Genomic DNA, 10,790 nt, shown 5'->3' with positions numbered 1-10,790 from the left:
ATCGCATCAGCTCCTGAGGCTTCTGCACTCTTCACGTAGTTCTCGAGCCTTGGTTTTCAGCTCCATCAGCTCCTTTAAGCACTTCTCTGTATTGGTTATTCTAGTTATACATTCTTCTAAATTTTTTTCAAAGTTTTCAACTTCTTTGCCTTTGGTTTGAATGTCCTCCTGTAGCTCGGAGTAATTTGATCGTCTGAAGCCTTCTTCTCTCAGCTCGTCGAAGTCATTCTCCATCCAGCTTTGTTCCATTGCTGGTGAGGAACTGCGTTCCTTTGGAGGAGGAGAGGCGCTCTGCTTTTTAGAGTTTCCAGTTTTTCTGTTCTGTTTTTTCCCCATCTTTGTGGTTTTATCTACTTTTGGTCTTTGATGATGGTGATGTACAGATGGGTTTTTGGTGTGGATGTCCTTTCTGTTTGTTAGTTTTCCTTCTAACAGACAGGACCCTCAACTGCAGGTCTGTTGGAGTACCCGGCAGTGTGAGGTGTCAGTGTGCCCTTGCTGGGGGGTGCCTCCCAGTTAGGCTGCTCGGGGGTCAGGGACCCACTTGAGGAGGCAGTCTGCCCGTTCTCAGATCTCCAGCTGTGTGCTGGGAGAACCACTGCTCTCTCTCTTTTTTTTTTTTTTTTTATTATTATACTTTAAGTTTTAGGGTACATGTGCACATTGTGCAGGTTAGTTACATATGTATACATGTGCCATGCTGGTGCGCTGCACCCACTAACTCGTCATCTAGCATTAGGTATATCTCCCAATGCTATCCCTCCCCCCTCCCCCCACCCCACCACAGTCCCCAGAGTTTGATATTCCCCTTCCTGTGTCCATGTGATCTCATTGTTCAATTCCCACCTATGAGTGAGAATATGCGGTGTTTGGTTTTTTGTTCTTGTGATAGTTTACTGAGAATGATGATTTCCAATTTCATCCATGTCCCTACAAAGGACATGAACTCATCATTTTTTATGGCTGCATAGTATTCCATGGTGTATATGTGCCACATTTTCTTAATCCAGTCTATCATTATTGGACATTTGGGTTGGTTCCAAGTCTTTGCTATTGTGAATAATGCCGCAATAAACATACGTGTGCATGTGTCTTTATAGCAGCATGATTTATAGTCCTTTGGGTATATACCCAGTAATGGGATGGCTGGGTCAAATGGTATTTCTAGTTCTAGATCCCTGAGGAATCGCCACACTGACTTCCACACTGCTCTCTTCAAACTGTCAGACAGGGACACAAGTCTGCAGAGGTTACTGCTGTCTTTTTGTTTGTCTGTGCCCTGCCCCCAGAGGTGGAGCCTACAGAGGCAGGCAGGCCTCCTTGAGCTGTGGTGGGCTCCACCCAGTTGGAGCTTCCCGGCTGCTTTGTTTACCTAATCAAGCCTGGGCAATGGCGGGCGCCCCTCCCCCAGCCTCGCTGCCGCCTTGCAGTTTGATCTCAGACAGCTGTGCTAGCAATCAGCGAGACTCCGTGGGTGTAGGACCCTCCGAGCCAGGTGCAGGATATAATCTCGTGGTGCGCCATTTTTCAAGCCCGTCGGAAAAGTGCAGTATTCGGCTGGGAGTGACCCGATTTTCCAGGTGCGTCTGTCACCCCTTTCTTTGACTAGGAAAGGGAACTCCCTGACCCCTTGCACTTCCCAAGTGAGGCAATGCCTTGCCCTGCTTCGGCTCGCGCACGGCGCATGCACCCACTGACCTGCACCCACTGTCTGGCACTCCCAAGTGAGATGAACCTGGTACCTCAGATGGAAATGCAGAAATCACCCGTCTTCTGCGTCGCTCACGCTGGGAGCTGTAGACTGGAGCTGTTCCTATTCGGCCATCTTGGCTCCTCTCGATCCCAAAGATTTTTTTTAAAAATGTTTCACATTTAGGTGCATGATACATTTCTAATTAATTTTCTCTAAGATGTGAGAATTTGGTTGAGGGGATTTTTTTTTCTTGGCCTTTTGGCTAAGATCAAGTGTAGAACTAGGTTGAGGTTTATTTTTTTCTGCATGTGGATATTTAATTGTTCCAATACCATGTGTTGGAAAGGCTGTTTTTCCTATTGAATTACTTTTGCATATTTGTTAAAAAATCAATTGGGCATATTTGTGTGTGTGTATTTCTATATTCTCTATTCTGTTTCATAGATCTATGTGTTTATCCCTCTGTTACTATTACACTGTCTTGGTTACTGTAGCTGTATAGAATGTCATAATATCTGTAGAGTGATTCCTCCCATTTTACTCTTTTTTAAAATTGTTTCTTTTAGCTATTCTAGGTCCTTTGGTTTTTCATATAAATTTTAGAATAACTTTGTCTGTACTATAAAAATCCTTACTGGAATTTTGATAGTCATTGCATTGAACCTATACTTTTCAATTTGGGGAGAATTGACATCTTTACTATGTTGAATCTTTTAGTGCATGATCATGGTTTGTCTCTCCATTTATTTAGGTCTTTGATTTCTCTTAGTAGCATTTTGTAATTTACAGGATACAAATGCTATACATGTTTAGAAAAAGATTATACTGAAGTGTTTCATTTTCTTTAGAGTAAGTGTAAAGTTATTGTGCTTCAAAATTTTAGTTTTTATATGCTTATTGTTAGTATATATGAATGTGATTATCTTTATATGTTTATGTTGCATCTGTGACCTTGTTGAATTAACTTATTAGTTCTGGAATTTTTAGGAGTAGATTCTTTAGGATTTTCTATTTAGACAATTATGCCATCTGCAAATAGGGATTGTTTTTCTTTTTCTTGTCAATCTGTCTATGTCCTATTTCCTTTTCTTGCTTTATTGTGCTTTTCAGCACAGCATTATGTGGCAAGAGTGAACATCCCTTCTTTGTTCCTAATCTTAGAGGAAAAGCATTCAGTCCTTCACCATCAAGTATGATTTAACTGTAACTCTTTATCAAATTGAGGACATTTTCCTCTGTTCCTAGTTTTCTGAGCACTTTAAAAAATCATGAATGCACCCTGGGCAACATGGTGAAACCCTGTCTCTACAAAAAATATATATATATATTAGCCACATGTGGTGGCACACACCTGTAGTCTCAGCTACTCTGGAGGCTGAGGCGGGAGGAATACCTGAGTCCAGGAGGTCGAGGTTGCAGTGAGCCCTGATCGTGCCATTGTACCCCAGTCAGGATGACAGAGGGAGGCCCTGTCTCAAAAAAATAAAATAAAATAAAAATCATCAATATGTAGAACTTTCAAATGTTAATTATTTTTTTTTCGGTACTTTGAAAGTGATGCTTGGTTGACATCTTGACTCTGTGTGAAGTTCTGAGAGTATGAGGGCACATCATTTCACTGGTCAGCTCTATCCCTGGGGTGGGCTGGGAAGACACAGATGAGGGTAGGACTTCTTGTTGGATGGGACTAAGGAAAAATGGAGATGAGAGATCTTAGGGTCCTGCCAAATGGACTCTGTTACCAAGTTACTCAACAAAAAACATGGTACTGTAAGGGTTATTAGTTTCCTGTTGTTGCTGTAACAAATTACCACAAACTTAGTGGCTTAAAACAACATAAATTCATTCTATTACAGTTCTGGTGGTCAAATGTATAAAATCATGGTGTTGGCAGGAATGTGTTCCTTCTGGAGTCTTCGGGGGTGAATCTGTTGCCTTGCCTTTTTCAGCTTCTAGAAGACACACATCTCTTGGCTTGTGGTCGTTCCTCCATCTTTAAAACACAACTCCACCCTCTGGTTCCATTGTCACATATCCTTTTTCTCTCTGACCTTAATTCTGTTGCCTCCCTCTTATGTGTACCCTTGTGACTACATTGGGCCCACCCAAAGAATCCAGGATTATCTCAACATCCTTAACTTAATCACGTCTGCAAAGTCTCTTTGCCATATATGGTAACATATTTATAGGTTCTCGGGAGTAGGACATGGGCATCTTTGGTGGGGTTGGTGGATGGGGGGATTATTTATTCTACCACACGGGGTGACTATGGGCATGATGAGGTATTTTAAAGAGCAAGGCTTTGGAGTTAGACAGACCGTGGTTTGACTTCCCACTCCAGCTTTAACAAGCTGTGTGACTTGCAGAGAATTATTTAATCTGGCTAAACCTTTGTTCATCTGCAAAACTGTAATCCCTTTGCTTGTCTGCAAAACTGTGGTGGAAATGACAGCTGTTTGTCAAAAATTTACACCACCTTCTATAGTATACAGTTGTGGCTAGGGAGCAACTTTTCCAGGCAGGCACCACATTTCTTAGTATCATTTGCCTCTAGGTAGGGCCCAAATGAGACTGGTTCTCACTCATCATATGTGGCTGGAAGTGATCACTGCTGGGCTAAAGTACCTATGAAGTAGGTGTGTATTCTTTATGCTCTCTTCTCCCATCTTTTGGCTCCATACTAACTCCCAGGTGACTTTGGAAGCCTAATGAGGAAGACGAAAAAGCGTTCATCAGCTTGTGTCTCTGAATAACTGTGTGAAGCAGAGTCCATTTTACCCCCTACTGTCAAAATGGACTCCTGCGTTAGGCTCTATGAGCTAGAAATACATTTCTATTGTGTTAAGCTACTGAAAACTTAGGCTTATTCATTTCAGCAGCTAGCAATACATCTGTCTTGCAGGGTATTATTATCCCCTGGGGCTATACAATGAAATCACGTGTGTAAAACCCATGTCACCATGATAAGAAACTAAGGGACTCAGAGATTGGAAAGCCGTCAACTCTTCTGCCTAGAGCAGTGGTTCTCAAACTTGAACATGCATCAGCATCCCCAAAGGGCTTGTTAAAACAGATGCTGGGCCCACCTCAGGAGTTTATGATTCTGGGTTGGGACTCCTGGTGTTACTGGAAAGGGGTCCTGATCCAGACCCTAAGAGAGGGTTCCTGGATGTTGTGCAAGAAAGAATTCGGGGCGAGTCCATAGAGTAAAGTGTAAGCAAGGTTATTAGAGAAGTAAAGAGACAAAAGAATGGCTACTTCATAGGCAGAGCAGTGGTATGGGCTGCTTGACTGAGTATACTTACGGTTATTTCTTGATTATATGCTAAACAAGGGGCAGATTATTCATGAGTTTTCTGGGAAAGGAACAGGGAATTCCTGGAACTGAGGGTTTCTCCACCTTTTAAACCATATAGGGTAATTTCTGGATGTTGCCATGGCATTTCAAAACTGTCATGGCACTGGTGGGAGGGTGTTTTAGCATGCTAATGCCTTTTAATTAGAGTATAATGAGCAGTGAGGACCACCAGACCTCACTTTTGTCACCATCTTGGTTTTGGTGGGTTTTAGCTGTCTTCTTCTTCTTCTTCTTCTTCTTCTTCTTCTTCTTCTTCTTCTTTTTCCTCTTCCTCTTCTTCTTCTTCCTCTTCCTCTTCTTCTTCTTCTTCCTCTTCCTCTTCTTCTTCCTCTTCCTCTTCGTCTTCCTCTTCCTCTTCTTCTTCTTTCTTCTTCCTGTTTTATTTAACTGAGATAATTTTATTTTATTTCATTTAAAAATTACAGGCTCAAGCCTGTAATCCCAGCACTTTGGGAGGCTGAGGCGGGTGGATCACCTGAGGTCAGGGGTTTGAGACCAGCCTGGCCAACATGGTGAAACCCCATCTCTACTAAAAATACAAAAATTAGCCAGGTGTAGTGGCGCGTGCCTGTAGTACCAGCTACTCAGGAAGCTGAGGCAGGAGAATCACTTGAACCAGGGAGGTGGAGGTTGCAGTGAGCAGGGATCGCACCACTGCACTCTAGCCTGGGCAATAAAGCAAGACTCCATCTCAAAACAAAAATAACTATTTTTAAAATTTAAATTTAAATTTTTAACTTTTATTTTAGGTTTGGGGGTACACGTGTAGGTTTGTTAGATAGGTAAACTCATATCACGGGGGTTTGTTGTACAGATTATTTCATCACCCAGGTATTAACCCAGTAGTTATTTTTTCTGATCCTCTCCCTCCTCCCACCTTCCACCCTCAAGTAGACCCCAGTGTGTGTTGTTCCCTTCTTTGTGACCATGTGTTCTCATCATTTAGCTCTCACTTGTACGTGAGAACATGCAGTATTTGCTTTTCTGTTTCTGCGTTAGTTTGCTAAGGATAATAGCCTCCAGCTCCATCCACGTTCCTGTCTTTATGGTAGAATGATTTATATTCCTCTTCTTTATGGCATCCTGTTTTATCAGCAGGATCTTTGTGACCTGTATCTTGTGCTGACTTCCTATGTCATCTTGTGACTAAGAATGCCTAACCTCTTGGGAATGCAGCCCAGCAGGTCTCAGCCTCATTTTACCCAGACCCTAATCAAGACGGAGTTGCTCTGGTTCAAACGCCTGTGACACTGGCACCCTGTATTATTTCGCTTTAGGCTTAGCTCTCTTGCTTGTCTTTTCTGCATGACTGTGACCTACATGTAGGCAGGCGCTAGTGTTAGACCTAGTCTAACTTGTTGGTAACTTCATTCCCAGAACCAGCATAGTACCTGGCAAATAGAAGACCCTCAACAATACTGGAGGAAAGAAAAAGGAACAAGTTTAACATCCTCAGCTTCAAGGGTTGAAATAGATACAGTAAGCTTCAGTTAAAGGGTTTAAAGATTTCCTCATTCCTAAATAGGCTTGCTTGGGGTTCTTTGCTTCTCCACCACCCTGTTAAGATGAGAAGTTGCAGTGGTAATTTGTTACCTGTTAACTTTCGCTGGTATCTCTTGGAAGAGCTTCTGGGATTGATCAAATAGCTTGCATCCATTCTATCTAGCCAAATTTATTTTGCTTTCGCATTCTGAGGCTTCAGTTGATCATGCAGGAGGATTTCATTTCAGAGAGCTGCTGCCCATTTGAGAAAGTACATGAAATAGATTTTCTCTCAGCGGGGCTTCCCTGCAGAATATAAAGCAAGGCATTCGCGGCAATCAACCCTCAGTTCTCCAGGGCTGGCCCCACATGGAGGCTGAGGAGGTAGCCTTCTTCTGGAGTGAGAGGAGGTCAGGGAGGGGCCGCGGCCTCGGAAGTAGCTATTAAAAAGCAAATGTTATCTAGAAAAGAGGGAGAGGGGTTCCAAAGAGACAAATTGTGTGTACTTGGCAATTTTGCCTGTGGCAGACTCTGAACTCCGTCTCTCTGTGAAGTGAAAAGTTTGGCATTAGCAATTCCAAAGAGTCGTTCCGATTTCAGCAGCTGAAAGTGGACTGGGGGCAGGAGGGTTGGCAGTGGACGCCGCGGGAGTTGCTGTCAGAGTTCCCGGGCAGCCTGCATGCTTTCATCCAGGCTGGTGGCCGCGGGAACAGTGTGGGAATGCCAGCAGCAATGGGGAGGCACCAGGGAGGAGGGCGGGAGGCTGCTGCTGTCCCGGCAATGAACAGCGGCCCGCCCCCCACCCCCCGCAACCACGAACTCTGACAAGGCAGAGGGGGCCTTCCTAGATCACCACCCACTTGGGTTGCATTTAGAGGCCCGAGCTATGTCTGATTTCAATTTCTTGGGCTAATTTATACCCCACTATAAACAAACTCTTGTAAAAGTTGAAAACCAGCAAGGATAAAGAAGCTGTATTTTCATTATAGTTGTTTTTCTTCTGATGGGTTTCTGAAGTGAGTTTTCCAATAGCAGAGACCCCAAATTTTTGGTCTCTGGAGATCTGGAAGGTGCTATATTGGGGAGGAGGTGAGGGGGGCAATTCAGCAAGAGCTGGTGCTTGGCTCTGTGCTGGGGTCTTTCACTAGCATTGAATCAGGGGAAGGGGGAAGTTTTGCCCCTTTTCCCCAGGGCCTTAAAGTTTAACAGAAATTCACAGAATGGTGCAATGTGGGAAAATGTAAACATGTTTATAAAAGTTGTCTGTGTGGCCAGGCTAAGTCTCAAACTCCAGTCAGTTGCTACCTAAATCTCTTTGTTAAGCTGATGTTTCCAGATCAAGCTATTTTGTAATTCTAGCTTTTTATTTTACTTTGGGCATTTGGGGTGATTTGGTGTTTTAAGTGTTAATTTTCTGAAAGCTCCATTTTCTCCACTTCAAATTGTTGCTAACTTGGGATCCAGTATGATATTTATTAACCTCAAGTAAACTGCTAAGAGGAGCCTGATCCGGGATTGTCTTCATCCTTTTGTGTTTTGTTTTTATTTTCTAATTTTCATTTCAGAACTTTCAGAATTGGGTTCCCACCTTTTCAGTGCTAGATCTGCCAATGGTTTAGTTCATTTGTAAGTTCAGTTCTTTATGTCACCATCTAGTGTTCACTGATGTCTTGTAATTGCGGGGGATTTGTGTCTCAAAAGCTTAAAATGAGTTGGCTGTGCTTTAATTCCAAGTTCTTTCTTTCAGACATGGTAGTAAAAATGAGAGGTTACTAAGTAAACATTACTTTTAACATATATATGTAAGTGGATTCTGTGTTTATGATTGCTGCGGGATTACCTTTAAATGTTCTCTTTCAGTCTCTAGTCAAAAGTAGTTTATAAATAGTTGCTGTGGATTTGGCTCCTTAAAAATATTCCAGTAGAAACAGATTATTTTTAATTCTAAAGTTTATGCCAGTAGCAATTTGCCACAGGAATAGATTCTTATGGGGGCGCTGAATGCACATTTGAGTTCACACAAAATCTATGAATAAGTTAGAAAAGTTGGCTGGGTGCACTGGCTCATGCCTGTAATCCAAGCCCCTTAGGAGGCTGAGGTGGGAGAATTGCTTGAGAGAGGGAGTTTGTGGCTGCGGTGAGCTAAGATCGCATCACTGCACTCCAGCCTGGGTGACAGAGTGAGACAATGCCTATTTAAAAAAAAAAAGATAGGGAAGTCGAGGGGCAGTGAGTGTCTGTTCTGCCTCTGGCTCTTTTCTCCCACCCAGTATACCCATCACTCACTTGTAGATAAAGACAAATCAAAAGCTGTTTGCAGTCCTTTTTCGGGGCCTTTTTCACTTGTTTCCGAGTTGCCAGATCTGAAGCTTAAAGCTGGTCCTGGCCCTTCCTGGAGCTTCACCCCTGATTCTGACTACCCATGCCCAGCCGGCTGTAGAAGGAAGCTGAGCCTGAGTCTGGCCCCTCATTTAGGGGTTAGTCACTTGGGTAGTGCCTCAATTCGTGCAGAAGAAGGCTGTTATGGACCAAGTTGTGTTCCCTCCCTCTCCAAATCCATGTGCTGATGCCCTAACCCCGAATGTGACTGCATTTGGAGATAGTGCTTTTGAGGAGGTGATGGAAGTTAAACAAGGTCATAAGGGTGGGGCCATTATGACTGGTGTCCTTATAAGAAAAGGAAGAGACACCAGAGCTCTCTCTCCACTTTCCTCTATGCACAGAGGAAAGGCCATGTGAGCGCACAAGAAGGCGGTCGTCTATAAGACAGGAAGAGAGCTCTCATCAGAAACTGAATTGCTGGCACTTTAATCATGGATTTCTACTCTCCAGAACTGTGAGAAAATTAGTGTCTGTTGTTTAAGCCAATATGGTCTATAGTATTTTGTTATGGCAGCCTGTGCTGACTAATACAGCTGCATAGACCCTTTTCCCAAAAGAATAGGCTGCCGGGGAATTTCTGGTTAGGAAATAGCAGTCACAAGGGCCTAGGCTATTGGAATGCAGACCCTTATTGCTATGGCCACAGCCCAAGGGAGTGTCAAGAAAACCCATTTGTTGGGCCTGAACAGCCAGGGAGAGGTCTAGGCCACCTGTGGTTCAGAGAGATGGACTCAGGGCCATCCTAAGGAGATATATGACCTTACTGTAAGATTTCAGGGCAAGTGTAAAGAACTATTATATTTGATGATAGAGAAAAACTGTGGAAAATAGGATATATTTATATAGTAACTGCTTCCAGCTAGGGATGTTTGAAAAGAGTGTCTAATGTATTTTTAAGGATGTTAATGTCAGAGGCGTTTGAACCAGAGCATCTCCATCTTGAATAGGGGCTGGGTAAAATGAGGCTGATACCTACTGGGCTGCATTCCCAGACAGTTAAGCCCTTCTAAGTCACAGGATGAGATAGGAGTTTGGCACAAAACACAAGTCATAAAGACCTTGCTGATAAAACAGGTTGCAGTAAAGAAGCTGGCTCAAACCCATCAAAATCAAGATGACAACGAGAGTGTCCTCTGGTCGTCCTCACTGCTACAGGAAGTTACTCTATATGGTCTAAAAAGAGGAGACATGAATAATCCACTCCTCGTTTAGCATATCATCAAGAAATAACCATAAAAATGGGCAACCAGCAGACCTCAGGGCTGCTCTGTCTATGGAGTAGCCATTCTTTATTCCTTTACTTTCCTAATAAACTTGCTTTCACTTTACTCTATGAACTCATCCGGAATTCTTTCTTGCATGAGATCCAAGAACCCTCTCTTGGGGTCCGGATCGGGACCCCTTCCTGGTAACATTAACTTTTGGCTGGCTGGAATATTTCATTACAAAAGTATGTTCTTGGACCTTGCTACTCAAGGGAAGATCCGTGAGCAGCATTGGCGCCCTCTGGAAGCTTGTTAGAAAATGCAGGGTCCCAGACCCTGTACCTGCCCTACTGACTCAGAATCTGCATTTTTAATAAATTCCCCAGGTGGTTTCTATGCACATTAAAGTCTGAACATCAGGTGGTGCTGATCTCCATTACAGGTCACTAGTTTTGTTCTACCTGGCAGGATTCTGTAAGTAAATGAAGTGGCGTTGCCAGATGTAAGGGAGAGGCAGTAGAGCTGAGTGACAGTTGCTGGTACTGTGCAGTTGTCCCTTCGTGGGCCTTGTTTATAGTGGGGCTTCAAATGGTCAAAACTGAGAAAGGAGTCATGGGCCTGGAAACAGGAAATGGCTAAGGTCAGGCACGAGATGCTAGAAAGACAGTAA

General features: G+C 43.4%; 1 long non-coding RNA gene across 1 annotated transcript in view; it reads left to right on the top strand.

Moving 5' to 3' along the window:
* Positions 1–241: 241 nt before the first annotated feature.
* The window catches only part of LOC134729795 (uncharacterized), a 135,518-nt gene continuing 124,969 nt past the window's right edge, over positions 242–10,790 (top strand). Inside the window, exon 1 of the long non-coding RNA XR_010111225.1 lies at positions 242–1,580. This is a non-coding gene — a long non-coding RNA (uncharacterized LOC134729795). The remainder of the gene's footprint in view (positions 1,581–10,790) is intronic.

Source organism: Pan paniscus, chromosome X, assembly GCF_029289425.2.
Source record: "Pan paniscus chromosome X, NHGRI_mPanPan1-v2.0_pri, whole genome shotgun sequence".
Lineage (NCBI taxonomy): Eukaryota > Metazoa > Chordata > Mammalia > Primates > Hominidae > Pan > Pan paniscus.
The sequence above is the reverse complement of the archived record's forward strand: the minus strand, read 5'-3'. Positions and strand labels throughout refer to the sequence as shown.